This window comes from Camponotus vicinus, unplaced genomic scaffold (assembly GCF_025532165.1).
Source record: "Camponotus vicinus isolate PSW18456_S1 unplaced genomic scaffold, iyCamVici1.0 SCAF_2, whole genome shotgun sequence".
Taxonomy (NCBI): domain Eukaryota; kingdom Metazoa; phylum Arthropoda; class Insecta; order Hymenoptera; family Formicidae; genus Camponotus; species Camponotus vicinus.
In genome coordinates this window covers 9167801-9184608 of record NW_028141956.1, presented here as the reverse complement: position 1 = coordinate 9184608, position 16808 = coordinate 9167801, and the positions used below count along the sequence as shown (strand labels likewise).

The 16808-nt window shown below is 41.1% G+C and overlaps 1 protein-coding gene across 4 annotated transcripts in view; it reads left to right on the top strand.

Annotated features, from left to right (window-relative positions):
- The window catches only part of LOC145966296 (uncharacterized), a 124420-nt gene that overhangs the window by 7522 nt on the left and 100090 nt on the right, over window positions 1-16808 (top strand). For 3 of the 4 annotated variants that reach the window (XR_014437017.1, XM_083090296.1, XM_083090292.1), the window contains exon 1: window positions 4977-5345. The exons of the other annotated variant lie outside the window; for it this stretch is intronic. The gene's annotated coding sequence lies outside the window, so the exon portion shown is untranslated. Of the gene's footprint in view, window positions 1-4976; window positions 5346-16808 lie in introns of those variants that run through there. 4 annotated transcript variants of the gene reach the window in all.

The following is a 16808-nucleotide window of genomic DNA, read 5'->3' as shown; positions in this document are numbered from 1 at the left end:
GGCGTATCCTCTTCAGGCCTGTTTAAAATTTCAATTGAAACTCTCGTCTGAGCCATTTAGCAGGAAAAGCCGAGAGGTGTATAAATAAAAATGAAGGAGAGACGCGTCCAAGAAGTCTCTCCGCCACGCGAGAGAAGTCTCGGCGATGTCGCTTAATTTAACGACGATGAATCCGTTGTCCCGCAGCGGCCGTTTTATACGGGGCAGCTAGTTTATATTGTAGAGACCAGGAATAACTCCCTCGTAAGCGATATGATCCTACTGAGTTCGCTCGCTAGGAAAAATCAAAGTATAACACGACAGAAGATATCTTGTTTTTTTTTTAATCGGATAATTTATATAGATAAAAGTTTTGAAAATTGTACAATGTTTGGTTTAGAAAAATATCAATGATTAATCGTGGTATAAAGTGCGAAGAAGAATCACTATGATTCTTGTAAAAACATTTCTATCACGATAAAAGATATTTAATAGATGGAAAAAAATTGGCATTATTTTTTATACCATGTAGTTTGTCAAAACGTTGATCCTTTTCTTCTTAAAACGAGCGAAATATAAAAGAGTGAACGCAAACTATTCCATCGGACTTAGAATAATCTTCGACATCGTTTTCATACATTGCGTAAATCATACATTTATTCGTCAGCAACGTATAAACAGACAGACGGTCTTTGTTGAGGGCGGAGAAACTCTCGAGCCAAGATCAAGGAACCGGGATAAAGAATCCTCTGGTTTCTCTCACGATGTTCTGCGTTTACGCTTTATCCTTAACAGGCGACGATTTTTTTTTCTCGCATTAGAACAGACTGCATATATTTTTCTAAAAGCCGCGCGTCCTTTAAAATCAATTATTTGAGAAAATATAATATATTAGTTATAGAATTTTATACATATATTATTTTTAATAATAACTTTTTACAGTTTAGTAATCACACTTTTTATTTTATACATTATTTTACTCGTGTAGAATTTGCTGGTAAACCGCGTCACAGAAAGAAAATAAACTCGTGTAAAACAAATGGCTGGATTTTTTTTTATGAAAATTGTCCTCCGTGTTTCCGCGTAAATCGGAAAGTAGCTTGTGGACTTTTTCGTGGCGCGGAGGACCTCGGCGAATAAAGTCAACGCGATTATAAAGGAAAAGTCCCGAGGATATACTCGTGGTTTACGAAGCCGGAACGAAAGTCGACTTTATACACTGCTTTTACCGCTACCCTCGTGCATACAGGGGCGAACACAATCCGGTTTGAGAAGTTGCATCAACTCACATTCGTTGTTTACATTTTTAATTCAATATTTCTCGCGCGCCTCGCCTTCAAAGGGACGCGATACTAATCCAATCGTCCGCGTTTATTTTTAAAAAGAGATTTCAGAGGCGCCGTCTCATTATAATGAATGAATTTTTTTAAATTTAATTTCTTGGACAAAGCTCGTCCTTATTAATTTCTCGATCCTTGCGTTGACACACCGGTACACACGTTGGTTCTTGCTCATTTTTTGATCCCATTATTTTCTTGGTTTCTCGCTTGATTTCAACTCTCGCAGATTCCCCGACGCACACTGTCCGCAGAACTTGTCACAAGAGGGAGGAAAAAAAAAATAGAAAAAAAATGCGCGAATTCCTCACCGCTATTTTTCTCTATCCTTTCGCCTCGACGATATTCGTCCGCTTTACAAAGGAGCGAGTTCTCATGCCTCCGGGAAGTCAAGTCGATTCGCGAAAAAAAGAAAAAAAGGAATACCAGGATGCGTATCCTGTGCACATTCCGTAAATATATATTTTTCAGCTCGCGACAACGAACTTCCGTGTATTTCCGGCGAAGATCTCCGTTAGGAAAATTCCCCCGGTGGTTCAAAAGGACACGCGGAGCTCGTAGCTCCTGCTAGTTCGAAGGGGTTAATATTAAGGGCGCATTTGTACGTGTCGCCTCCTCCTCCTCCTCTTCCTCCTCCTCCTCCTCCTCGTTCCCCATCTTCTCGTGGTATCCTCCCGGACGGCTGGTGACCCGATTTTCGCCGATAACGACGCCGTGTAGAAGCGTCTGCATAATTCAGCATCGCATGAAGCATCGTCCTTCTCGGTTGATACAAACCGCCATCACGTTTCGGCCTTCCAATATATTTCGGGGATCAAAATGAATTTGCACTTTCGCATAATGTCTTTGTCACATATATGTGTGACGCGTTGCATCTTCATGGATAAATACTATTATTATATATTTTATATGTATATCAGTCAGTTTTATCCAGTTATATCGATGAATTTAAAAATATTTTGCACGGATTCTGAAAGAGCAAAATAACTTTCTAAAAAATGACAAAGTAACGCAAACTAACTTTTAATTCGCGAAACAATAATCACCGGTAGGGAAATTGCTTAAAAATAAATTGGAAACATCCGCTTAATAGTCTGTTGGTGGGCCGGAAAAAAAAAAGAGAGAAAACAATTGTCCAAGCTGCGGTTTGGTTAACTCAAAAAACAGAGACCGCGCGTTTTATTAAACTGCGTTGTATACTGTAATTTATAAATCGAGCGTGTTTTCCGCGTTGGCTTTAAATCGCGCAACTGTTTTTAATTTCCATTTGAATTCGATTTGGATCGGATTTTATGCGCGCTGTGTAAATTCGCGATTTCTACGCGTCCGACGCGTTTGTTGTTCCCGTCGACAAAAAATTAAACGAAAATCGCAATCTGAGATTTTTTCCGCGTTTTCTCTTGTTCAAATCGAGCGTGTTTTGCATGAAATGCAGGAAATGCGTTCTCTCTTGGCATAAGCTTATCATTAGTTGCTCTTCCGCCTTTGACGGAAAGCGAAATCTCTAACGAGAAGAGAGGATCCGTCGCCTCTCGGAAAAATGTTTTAATCCGTTAATTATTGTCGAAGCTTCTGATGGTTCTTATTAAAGTCGCCTTCCGCAAGTCGCCAACAGTCCTTAAAGAACGATTCTCATCAATATGCCATTATGCACAGTCCTACGTAATGACTTTTCTCGTCTTCTTTCGGTATCGTTAAGAAACTATGCAATTCATCTCTTTTTGCGTTTCGAATCCTACTAATTGGCGACAAAGACGAGCTCCTTGGCTTCGGCGTATCGTTACGGCGGAAGAGATAAATATGAAAATAGTCCGCCTGCAATTGAAGCACGTCTTGGGTTCGTTATTACGGGCTTCTATTTAACTTTCCAGTTGCCTGCTTCGTCCTTCGGGAGCAGATCTTTTCCGCTAAGAACGATCAGAATATTCACAATATATATATATATATATATATATATATATATATATATATATGGTTGTATGTATGTAAGACAAAAACGTATTTGTCCTGCAATCAACTTAAGAAAAGCTTTTATACAAGACTAGAGAAGATTTGTATATTTTTAGCTTGATGTTAAAAATAAATTTTTATGTCACAAATATATATATATATATATATATATATATATAAAGTTTTATAAAAGCTATATAAAAAAAAACAGCTGTTCAGATTTCATATAAATTAATTTTTATGCCCACATTTGTTAAAACAGATATAATTGATATTGGATAATTATAATTGGCGAAACAACTTGTATATTTTAATAATGGGTCAATTACTCTCTCTACTCTTGGCTGTATATAAATTATCCTCAACTATTTCTTATGCGGTCGACGTTGCGGCTGCGGTGGTAATTTTGACGCTTATCATTATATGCGGAACGTTGCATCGCGAGTGCAGCGTGTTAAAGTGGGTTTCGCGAAGTAGTTTGGACCACAAACTCTAGATGTTCCGCCGGATATTCACGCGGATAAATTACAGGTTAAATTACATAATTGAGTCGGATTCTCCGTACAGAAAGAGAAACGCTAAAAGATAGCGTCTGATATCAAAGTTTATTAATCTATGACAGTCTACTTTTTCAATCTTCGCAATATTTTTAATCGAGACAATTTCACTGATAAACCGATTAAATTATTTTCATTTCTCAATCGACCCCACCGACGCATCAAATTGAGCTTAGCTTCTTCGAGAGGGGCCTCCCTCCTTATACCTCTCCCTCGTTCGCCGTTCGCCTTATTGCTGTCGCTGAGAAACGGTAAAAACTTCGGAATCGCAAGGCGCTATTAGCGAACACAACAGGATCGTCGGGCCTTTAAATCAACTCGATCCCCTTTGTCACGTGACGGAAGACAAATGCCGGGACATCCTTTTCGCATGAGCGAGCGACATTCCACTCTTGGCGCGCGTACTTAAGAATTAGCCACACCCCCCCGACACTCGACCAACTTTCCCTGCCTGTCGTCGTGCTCGGCGCGCGGGGAGACACGTCACTCCATCATCGATTCTCGTTCCCTCTCGATTTTCGTCTCGCGCGCGCGAACGCGCGTCCCGGATCCGCACATCCCCGTTTTGTATATCCCGGCGGAGGGGGGCGGGGGGGGGTGGAGGGATGAGGGCGCGCGAGAGACACGCGCCGCGCGTGTAGCGCGCGCTGCACGCCACGTCGGAGATATGCGAGCCGTGCTACTCGGCAAGACAAACGTTTTTATTACGAAAAATCAGGAGGCGAGACGAAATCTAGGGCGCCGCGCGCGTGCGCCCCGCGTCTGGTCCCCCGTCGCGGGAAATCCCCTCGTTGCATGTGGCGGAGGGGCGAGAGGGGCGAGAGGGGAGGGGGCGCTCCCCTCGAACGATCTCGCGCCCCCTCCGCTCCGCAAACGTTCGCCAAACCGTACGGATTCACCATACGATCCACCAAGCTAACCAATCCCCTACTCCCTCTCGCTCGCTCTCGCTCTCTCTCTCTCTCCCTCGATCCTATATCCCTCTGCCAGCGCCGCTCGTGGCGAGAATCGTCTCGCTCGGTCTTCTCCGTCGTTCCTCGTGCCTTCCTCCCCTCCCTCTGGTCCCTGACCCCCTTCCCATCTGGTCCGCGTGAGGGGGTGGTTGGGGTGTTGTCGGAAGGGTGGAGGTGTCGGGCGCCAGTCGCTGCGCGAACGCTGAACTCGGGTTTTCTGTCGTCCTCGCGAGCCTTTTTTTTCGATCTCCTCCTTCCCTCCGTTTCTCTCTCTCTCTCTCTTTCTCTCTCTCTCTCTCTTTTTCTCCGATCGAAATCGAGAGATTCTCTCGATACACGTGATACCATTTTTCCGCGATCCCTGGAGAGAGGCTCCGAACTAAGGGGAGAGAGGGTGATTGTTTTCGCGTGTGCTCTCCACGAAAACTTGCGTGATCGAAAGCCAGCAGTGCGTTTGGAAGGATGTAGATCTGTGTCCAATCTCGTGCGATCTCGAGGGATACTGGAAGACGCTTTCCTTTGAGGATATCGGCAGTCATGGCGAACGGTGTCTCGTGACGATTCGAGAGGTAAGTCGTCCGAATTTCGATTCGTTTCTCTGCCGAAGGGAGAAAAGGAGGAAAAAAGACGAGAATCTCTTTATCCCGCACCTCGTTTGCACAAAGGATTTTGTCGAGTATGTTTCACACGATCCCAGTCTCTAGGTACTTTCGTATCGACTGATATATAAATTTGACAGTTTCATTGCGTGTGGAAAATGAAAAAACAACATAAACTTATCTAATGGCTTGCTTGGGAATTTGAGGCGTGTAAACTTAATTGCGCCGGGAGTTTGGCCGGAAAAGTTGAGGAGTGCCGTGAGAACTCGCTCAAGAAATTGAAAGATTAGTCGTGTGAATTTTACATTTGGTAACGAGTCGGAGGAGAAGATATAAAAAGAAGATTTTCTATCGAATTTAATCAAAAGTTGGAGTAGATGAATCGGGAAGAGAGTCGTGTAGATCCAATTGTCGCTTTGGAAAGAGATAAAAGAAGGGAGGGGCGTAAATGAAAATGCCTAAAATGTTTCACGAGCGAGTGTCTAAAAAACGCCGTAAATTTAATCTCAATAGGGTAGTCAACTGACAGAGGGTTGACACGCAAGGTCGAATCGAGACGACGCAATAATTCAGCTCAGAATTTGCTGGATCCACTTAGACACGCTCGACTTCATTTCTCTCGTGTAAAGTGGCGCGAGTACCATTATGCGGCGACCCGGTGTGGTCTCTGCTGTTACATCTGTAATGAATCGAGAGCAGGTTGAATTTGTAGCTCGCCGTTTCGCCGAAGCTAATAACGACGAAGACAGAACGGGTCAGACAGAAGGGTCGTCGCTCGCTTTGTACAATCGTCCATTCCTTTATCCATCAATTGACCAAATTGTAACAGCGTTAACGACCTTATATGACCTCTCCTGCGGTTCAAATCACCGGAGAAATTACGTCCAACTCGTGTGTAACGTAATTGTATCAATCCCGCTACTTTAATCGATCGCGACACTCGACGACGCTCCCTCGCTGTCAGAATTCGCTCCTCGTAATCACCGCAGGCAGTTCGTCGCTTCTTGCTCGTAACGTAATTGCACCACCGACGTTGCATCACGACGCCGTAATTTCTGTTGCATCACGCTTATTAATCGGAATGAGCGCGCGCTGGCTTTTTCGCCGCCCTTGATTATTATACGATTTCGGTAACATCGCGTCTTTTAACATTTGTCTCCTCCTCCCCCACGTCTCGCTTAATTCGTCATCTTTTGCGCGGAAATCACGCAACATCATTCTGCCGTTCTGTCTGCTCTTCACCCCCTCTCGTTCTCGGAATTTCCTCCCTTCGGAAATCGCTCGCCGAGAGATCGACCGACGAGGGTGCTCTCGCTCTCTCGTTGGCAACGAGAAGAAGAACAGTCGATTAAACGAAATTAATGGCTCCGCCACGATGCCCGTTGAGGCAATTAGAGGAGAAGAGTGGAGGATGAAGAAAGGGAAAGAGATGCGCTCTTTCGTCGGAATCGTGCCCACTTTTTTCATCTTTGCGGTCGAGTGTCTTTTTTTCTCTCTTCCATTCTCTTTATAGGATGTTCCGGTCGTAACGACATCTTCGTGAAGGGACGAATATGCGCGAATCGGGTTATCCTATGATATTTAGGGATTCAGGAAATTTAAGAGCGTTTTGGAGCCATAGAAAAGATGGAGAGAAGGCTGGGGGAGAGGAAAAATAGGCAAGTTATGGATAAGGTTTTATCGTGAAAGCTCGAACTCTCGAAAGTTGCGATTTGTAGAAACTGTGGATGGGGAAGCAGCTACGTTAGATTCTTTGCGGGAGGTACGGAATCTAATATATATGGAAGACAGAATCGTGGCGCGAGACGAGCAAAGTTTGTAAAGGTTCCGCCGGAAGGAATTTGCGGAACCTGTTCTAGGATTTGCGGTGCTCGCTGTTGTTTGCGCGCCGATGATGATTTGGCAAGCTTGCGTGGGAGCCTGAGGATTCGCGGAACCTCGTGATTTTCGCGAAATCCTAGGCTCTCCGATAGAATTCCGGAGGTAGCTCCGAGAGATATCTAGGTATTTCTCCCAGATAGGGAATTTAAGATGCGCGAAATCGCGAATATCCGCACGATGTGGCCTGAAGCGTGAAACGCGCGTGATATATAACGAAACTTAATCCACCTTTGTTATTCATATGCAGATGACACTATCGGCGAGTAATCCATCGTGGAAACTTGCGCGATTCGCAGTCACGTGGAAAACTTTCCACTTTCGCGTGAGACGTGACGCGTGTCGAGAAATCTTACGGCGGCCTCTGAGAAGCATCCGGCCAACTTTTTCGCAGCCGCGGACGTATAACTTTTTTTTTCGACATAATTTTACATAAATCGTGGACCTCGGGATTCATCGTTGTAACGGTTGTTGAGCATTAATGCCGCGAAATAAAACCTCCGTTTATCTTTAACCATTACGCATTCAAACGACGATCGAACTTTTAATGAAAAACAAAAACGTGATATCGAAATTTAATAATATATATAAAATATCGGTGTGCAATTCGATAAATTAATTTTCGAAAGCGAATACGCGAAGACTAAAAAGAATATTGTTTCATTGTATAATTTAATACGACACGAAACTAGGCGAGAGCGAGGAAAAAAAAATGTTCAATAGGATTCAGTGTGCGTATTTCTCAATTTTCCTTTACTCTTAGGAAAGTGAAATTCATCGCCTCGAGCGAATTTTTAATATCGGCTGGTTCGATCCGTCGTCGCATCGCTTATATAATTGTTTCGACGCGACGGGTGTGAGACTCGAGAGTTTTTTTTTTCGTAACCCTTAGTAACCTGACGCGAAGCAGTCCGAGACTGCGAGCAGAGGGGTTATCGACCAAGTGGCGGTCTGGTTTTTCGGGCCGACGACTCGGCTGCGCGGTGTCGACTTTTTCCACTTGAATTTCCGACGGATTTTGACACGCGCAGCTGCCTGAGTAAACAGGATTTATCGATTTCTTCAGTACATTTCGAATCCCCAGACGAAATACCGTCGAATATAATCGTTTCATTTTGCTCGTGTGCCCATGTGTTAAGCAAAAAATTGATTGAATGATAGAAAGAATAGAAGGATGTGCGTTTCTCGCTTTTTTTCTCTAAAAAGATCCTAGATATAATTATAGCATGAAATTTAGAGATATTTAGACGAAATGAGGAATGAGATAACTATTGGGAAACCATTGAAATCCCCCCGAGATTGAATTGCATCGGGGGAAAATGCATTAGTAATGATATCCGAACGGCAATATATAATTAATATTGGTGCAATATTAATTAGTTGGACAATATCTATTATAATTGTAAAGCGAAGATTGTGATCAACTTGTTTATCGGTAATAGTGCATTTAGATTAGTATTAAATTTCGCTGCTTGTTTTTGAAGATATCGCATTAATACAAGCATGTTACGTAAGAATTAGAGCGTCATTACAGGGGAGAATTAACATATCTTCGTCCCTTAGCGTGTTTACCTTTTAACTCGGAAACTTTCCTGATCTCGAAATCCCAAACAAAGATAACGAGAGTTGCGCGATTCTTTCGCAGCAACTGTCCTCCTTTTAGGGTCGAATCCGAGTTTACCGAGAGACATCCAGATCGAAAGGGGGCTAAAATGGGAATCCATTTGTCGACTGGCACCACTGACGTACCGTCGTCGTCGCGAGATATATCCCGGGACACCCCGTAGAAACCGCGAAAAATACGGCGCGACGTAAATATCCGTTGTTACGTCGCGCCTTCTTTCACATGTAAATTCAGCAGGACGCATATAAATTGCGTTGTTACACGCATTGCCAAGATTTTCCTTCATACGGGCGAAATTTTGTCGATGATACGGCAACCCTTAAGTCTCGCGACCATATCCCATTTTTACGCAAATTTTACGCCGCGTATAAACCCTCCCATATACTATGATAAACATAATTGTCACTGACTCTTCGTCGTTACGCTTAAATGCAATCTCTCCCACGGTCAACGAAGGGAAAATTTTTTTTCAAATCAATATTAGGGGGATTGCTTAATATTAATAAGTTAGATCGCTGAATATATTAATATTAATATAAGGGGAGATTGCTTAATATTAATAATAGACCGCAAAATATAATAATATTTTTCAATATCAAGAGTATATGTAATATTAAACTGAGGGCTCTTTTTTTAAATCTATTTCGCGTGAGAATAATTTAATAAAAAAGACATCATAAAAGTATATTATTTTCTTCGTGTTTTTATCGCGCGCGTAGTAATAATTCCGTAGTAATTTCTGTGCGACCAGCAGATCGGGAATCGGACGGAAAGTTCGAGGCAGGTGACGGAAACGTGGTTCGTTTCCTGTATCGAACAATCGAAATGGTGTGCAACGTGCGTGACGACCTGTTCAAAGGCGCACGCAATTTGACGCATTGTAGAGCATACGCTAAGGCTGGACAATGTGCACTCTTTCCGTTCGTCACATGTGTTTGCTGCGTAACATTGACTATCAATTCTTAGGAATACACACCGGATGGTTTGCGTGAACCCATAATAATATATTTTATTATTATTTACTATAATTCATGCCTTTCTACATTGGGTGTCTTTTACATTGGTTATTTTGTAGTTTATATGTATATAAAGTGTCGGGCATATAAATATATTTCTTAAATATCTAGTGTTAAAAATATTAAAATATTATAAATGTTTATAATATCATAGAGAGTACTTAGACTAAAAACCAAAATAGAGCATCATAAAATAAATTACCGGAATGAAATCTCAACAGAGGGAGAGAGAGAGAGAGAGAGAGAGTATTGTTAAACTTAAACTTTATTTATTAAATTTTAAAAATGATGGTCATTCATTAAATTACATATAATTACATATAAACATAAAACATCCTAATAAACGTTTAGATAAATAAGTAAATTAAGAAAAATAAATATAAAGTAAAACTAAATAAAAATAAAAAATAACATTTATATCTAGAAATAAAGTAAAATAAAATAATAATAATAATAATATATACAATATATAATATTAATAAACGCGTATAGATATATATTTAAGATAAGAAAATGTAGTATGAAAAATAACATATATAAATAAAAAAACAATTAATATAGTAAATTAAAATAATAAATAAGATAATAAAATATGAAAAATATGCATAATAAATGCGATAAAAAATAATAAGTGCGATAGAGTGTTTCCGAGAGATTCGGCAAATATAATTATCTGAGCCACTATAATTATCGTAGCCACTGCGATCTCAATTGTATTTTCTTAAAATTTCCATGCATTTTTATTCTCTAGCGTTTTCATTCCCTCGCCAACTTCCGGCGCTTGCTTCCTGAATTATGTTTTCATATCATTTCATGAAGTTGAATGGCACAATTATACGTGCGCGTAAAAGCGATCTTTAATTAGTCACGAACTTCCGGTACAGTATTGCAGTATTTTTAACGAAGCTTATTCATTATCGTACGAGTTATTATCAATTATGATTCGCCGGTATTAATTGGCGGTCACATTGAAAAGAGTCGACGACAAGAAAGGAAAAATCTTTTTTATTCCCGATGCGTGGAGAGTTAATTTGCCGGAATATTTCGAAATTATTTCGAAGATAAATCTGGAGAAAAAACTGGAAAAAGTATACTTCGCTTTTTTTGTTCTCACTATTGTTTTGCAATATATAACCAAGCCGTGTTCAATTTTTCACAATACATGTCTGAGTCAAGACTCGAGGATCAAAGAGGCAGGTGGTTTTACGGAGCGATACTTCACGTTAGTAGCCGTAGTAAAAGAAAGACGCATCTTTCTTTAGCGCGCAGAGCGCTCATACAAACACTCGCGTACAAACACCCTCGCACACAGGGGTTACAGCCGCTATTGTTACTGCTACCAAACGCACGTTTCCCGTAATGGCGGATATCGCAACAATGCGATCCCTCTCGGAAGATCGCCGCCGAGCGTTGCGCTATTTCACGTCGATAGGATCTCGTTTATCTCCCCTCTGTAGTAGCTGTCTCAAAGGATTAGGATACGAGGAGAGGGAGAGAGAGACAGGAGTGGGTTACCTCTCCTTCGTCCTCGGCTACAAATATTTCGGTGGAAGATAGTGTCCCGCGCACGATTGCGGGACCGATATTCAATTTCAATCAGAGAGGTAGTCTATGAAACGTTTCTCTCTTTCTCTTTCTCTCTGATGTTCAAAAGAGATCCTAGTTTTCGGAAAAAGGAAATAATTTTGCCCTGTATATTACATTTCATGTAACATTTTAAAATTAAAATTGGATAAGCATGTAGGTAATTGCAATTTTTTATATTACCATATTTAATTTTTATACAGAAGTAATAATTAATTAGTACAGAACATAAACACAGAAATTATAATTAACAAGTCGTTACAATTATATTATGCAATTATATTGTATGCATCTATTATAATATTTCTCTAATGCGGAAGCTATATAATTAATTATAATTTTATATACATATACATATTATAACACGCACTTTTTATGTTTATTTTTTTACATCCAAATTTTTATGTTTATTTTTATATTTCACATTATCATTATATTATATTATACGAGACGGTTTAATTGTTACAAGTTAAATCGATCACCTTCCGCGACTTACGTCGAAGATTTAATGCGTCCCGCGATCTTGCCGCCATTATCGTGCTGTCATTATCGATGCATTTAGGTGCATCAGCTTCGTAGCCGAGTTGTCGCGGCGCGCCCGGCCACATAAATCAAGTGATATACTTTCCTCTCGGTGGGACGATAACGGGACGGCTATAAATGTGGACTTAAACTCCTTTACGAGAATCCGAAAGATAAACTGGCAGACTGCCCCTCCTGTGTTCGCTTGTGCCACTGACTCTACCTCCTCCTTCGCTTCCTGAGACTCGCGATATTCGATACGTCCATCGCTTTCTTCCCGTCTACGATTCAGCACGCTCCGTGAAATCCTAGAATGGTGGTAATGACAAGTATCGAGTTATCCTCGCGTTCCTTAAAGCGTTTTGATCGATCCGAAACGGAAATCCTGGATTTTCTTGAGGGGAAAAAAAAGGAAAGCTCGGTAGAAATCGGGACGGTAAAGTACGAGCTTGGCTACGAGTCGGATATAAAACCAAAAGTTCTCCATTTCCATACTTCTGCGAGGACGCAGAAAAAAAGCCAGTAGCAAATTTGAAAAGTTTTACTATCTTCAGGAGGAAGAGGGAAAGATAGATTACCAGTGTGCTTTACTTTTTTTGTGAGCTGTAGACCGAAAAGAATGGTTGAAAATCATTTAGCCTCGCGCATAAAATAAAGCGCGATATAATTTCCAGCTCTTTAATTCAACCACTTTTATTTGAAAAAGCTTGAAAAATGTCATTTTTTATTTCGACATTACTTTAATTTACAAATTTGTTTTCAAATTGAAATAAAATATATGAAAATATTTTAAATAACGATTCGTGTTAAATTGAAAAATAAAAAGGGAAAAATATGGTATTTGTGTCGCGTTCTCGTAATCGCATTTGAATTGTCATCGCGACTTTAATCTGGCATTCTTTCCAGCCAAGTACTTCTTTTCTGTCGGTTCACCGAGATTTCTGCCATTGTTTTCCATATGTGCGCGCGCGCGCGCGCGTTCGTTCACTCGGTCTTGGCTCGCGCGATTTTCATTCGCTTGCAAAGTAACAATGTTTACAAGGGAGGCTTTGAGAGTAAACTTCTTTCGTGTCTTTCGTCAAAGAGAGCATAAAGCGATCCGACGACCCGCACGGGACATAATATTTGCTGCCCTTTTGTCCAATGGAAATCACTTCCGCCTTTTGCCTCCTTCAAAAAGAGGAGGACATTAAATATTCTTAGCTTGGTACACGGGCATTCCTTCTTTGTCTGTCATTTATGGAATTCGCTCTCCTTTATCAACATTTAGTTACCGGAAGGAGAATCGCTATTCCTGGCTCTCCTTTTGTGCTGGCGCAATTATTTAAACAGACACGCGTCGATCGATGCGTAACAATGACCTAAAACTGCGCTCGGCGGTATATTTCGGAGCGAGGCGCAGCATTCCAATCAGAAAAGGACTATCGAACGAAAAATGTTGCGAAAAATAAATAAAACTTTTCGGAAAAAATACTGCATTTTATTGCTGCGTGCAATAGATAACTGGTTAACTTCATATTCGATACTTGAATTGCGAGAGGAAAATAGTATTTTTGTCCGTCGATCCACTGCGGCATGACCGTCCAATTAATCACGACACGCGAATTTGGGATCGACGCTTATTTGATTTTTTTTGTTCAAAACTGTCGCAGTCATGATTCCCCTATTTTTGGAGCGGTGTTCCATGAAGAGAGTTGGGCGACTCCAATTTTTCAACGTTGAGAGCGGTCCCAATCGAGATAGAAGTCCGTGTGAATTTACGTCCCATTGTCTACTTTTCTGCAAACTTAAGTGAATACATAATGCTCGCGCTTGAAAGAGCGCGATTTGTTCACCGGTGATGCGAGCTTTTTCGCGTTCAAAGGGCGAAGCTTTTCGAGAGAAAAGCCTTCCCCTTACTTGGAGCTTCCGCGCAGCGTTTTGAAAATTCGTGAATATTTTCTCGTATAATCGAAATTTGTCGGAAAATTATAAGATTACAAAAGAAGTTACGACAATGCGATGGAATTGAAAAATTTACGCTGAAATAATTTCTCCGAGGGTACGAATTTGATTTCCACGGCGAAATTCCTTGGGATGAAACGCGACGTCCCCTTTACGGTTTTACGACTACGTAATCTAATGACTCGTCCGATATTACGGGTGCTTCGAGCATTCTCTCTTGGTTACAAAATATCCGTTATCGGGCGCACAATTACCAATCTCGAGACAGCTCGCATAATAATCGGCTTCGCGCGTATCCACTCTTGAATAGGGTTTACGATATCACGATAGTATCGATGCCGTATCTTTAGTCGGTTAATAAAAGATATTCAGTCGCCATTTTTCTGTATCATTGTATAGCATCCATAGTGTTTGCGATAATCCATGAAAATCAAATGCGAATAATTGACACGTATTACGAAGATATAAAGGATATCGATTCTTTGTTGAATTTAATTATACCCTCTTAATTCGACGTGAATCTCTGTAGAAGCAATCGAATCATCGTCGAGGAATAATCTGACGGTCTCTTTTCACGACTGGCGGCACTTTACGACGACGAAACTTTAAATACCTTCGAGTTTCGGGATCGTTTCAGAAAAGATCCTTCATGCACGTAAGGCGCTTTTGAGAGCAGAAGAAGGAAGACAGAAGCTGCGGATTATCGATGTTAATTAAGAGTGAGACAGGTGTTCCTGGCAGTATCTGTTCTCGGTCTGAAAAATAGATTGACGCTAGATTATTCCTGGCAAACGCGTAGTGTTTAAATTGTAGAGACGAGAGTTTTAATCGTTAATTAATCGTCAAGCAAAGTTGCTGTTCTGACTTTGTCGCCGACCGTAAAAGTAAACTTCTTTTATTACGGGGATCAGAAAGAGTGGGTGCGCGAGTCGAGATGCGGATAAATGTATCGGGGATTTTCACCTGGGAATATACCCTGACTAATTCGAAATCGATATTGTCCCTAAATTTATTCTCTCTCCCATCCCTTTACCTTTAAGTTTCCGAGAAAAGAAGTCGCATATTCAAAAATTATCCCCCAATTCGAACAGTTTTTCCAAGGACGTAGGGTGGTTTCATCCGATAGATTTGAGAGTCCTGCGTATACGGAGATTTTGATTTTGAGACTCAAACTGCCAGGATTGACCGCTGATATTGGCTGCCGTGGATGTAAATTATTCTGGACACGTGACTGGATAAATAATTCCGTACGACCGACTTCGAGGTGTATCGATCGCTGCGGTTACAGAGAAATGGAAATTCGCGAAAAATGTATGTTCCTTGGTAAAATCAGCAATACGTTGCACGGGTGCCATATTTTTCTCCGACATCGTTTATTGCGTGCATTAATAATGTCCTGACTATCGTCGTGTCGCGAGGACATCAATCTCGAAGCGACTCGGTGAAGAAAACATTTTTGAATTTTTCCCAATTTTTGGACTCTTAAATCTTAAATTCCGCGACAGAAATTTCCTTGACAGATTTATAGATATACTCGCAATATGTGTCATTTTTTTTAATAATGATATCTACGTCTGATATCTCTTTAAAACAAAAATCGATCCCGAAAGTAGTCGGCGAAATTTCCTTGCAAGCTCCTTAAATCTTCCCGACGATCGGAACGGATGGTCCACTTTACTTAACACCTCCGGAATGAAAGTAACCGCCGCTTTACCCCGTAAAGGAGACTCGCTTGAGGTGGAAAGATGGCGACCGGGGATTACGTTGTACAGCGATAAGGGAAAATAACAAAAAGCGCGTCACGAGAGAGACATGAGAGAAAATGAAACGTTTAGATGATATATCGCCTGATTTCGTGATAAAGTATGTCTCGTCAAAAATTATTAATTAAAAAAAATTAAATTAAGAAAGAAATTAGAATTTTAAATATACAATCTATCGAAATTCGGAAATTATACTAATCCTTAGAATAAATCAATGTCAATATTTTACAAAAATTAATCCACAATTGCAAGCTACACATGATAGTTTCGTATATATTTATCAATTATGTTAAAACCGAAACGCGTTTACCTATTTGCTCGCTTGTCCTTCTTGCTCGTGGGTTGGAAATTTTCGGAGCGCAACCCTTGGAGATGGCCCTTAATTGCCATCAAGACACCTTCACCGCAAGGGAAACAGCGTGTCGTCGGGATTCCGCAAGAGAGTTTTCCGTGCTCTCACATTTGAGAAAAATCCGCTTTCCTCCGGAGACGACGGCGGTCGCCCCGTGGCTGAAAAATCATTTGCATATGCACACTTCGCGGCGGATCCTTGCGCCGTCGCCCTTAAAATATTCCGTCCCCGTATCTCCGCTCTTGGAGTATTTCTTTGAACGTGGCGTCTCGTGGCTTCTCCACGAATTACCGACGGCGGTATGAAAATCACCGCACTCGATGCTCCTCTAAATTGCAAAACAGCTCGCATAAGTAGCGAGAAAGCACGCGTGCGCCAATTCGCATATAGTATATATATATGTATATATATATATATATATATATATATATATATATGTATGTATGTATCTCGTGGCGTGCCTACTATTTTTCCCTCCCCCTCTCTTCGTTAGATATATGCTCTCTCGCGCGCGAATATATCCGTGTGCATTCGTCGCAGTTATAGTCGTAGTAATTTGCAGGTGCGCCTAGGTAATTAGTCGCGAAATAATTTGTGCTGTACATTCCGAGAATGGTCGCCATGAAATGTAAGCGTGCAAATATTCGACCCGACTCACTTTGTTTTCGGCGCGTAATCTAAAAAAGAAAAAAAGAGAAAAAGAAAAGTCAACAGAGAAAGAGAAAGAGAGATAGAGAGAGAGAGAGAGGG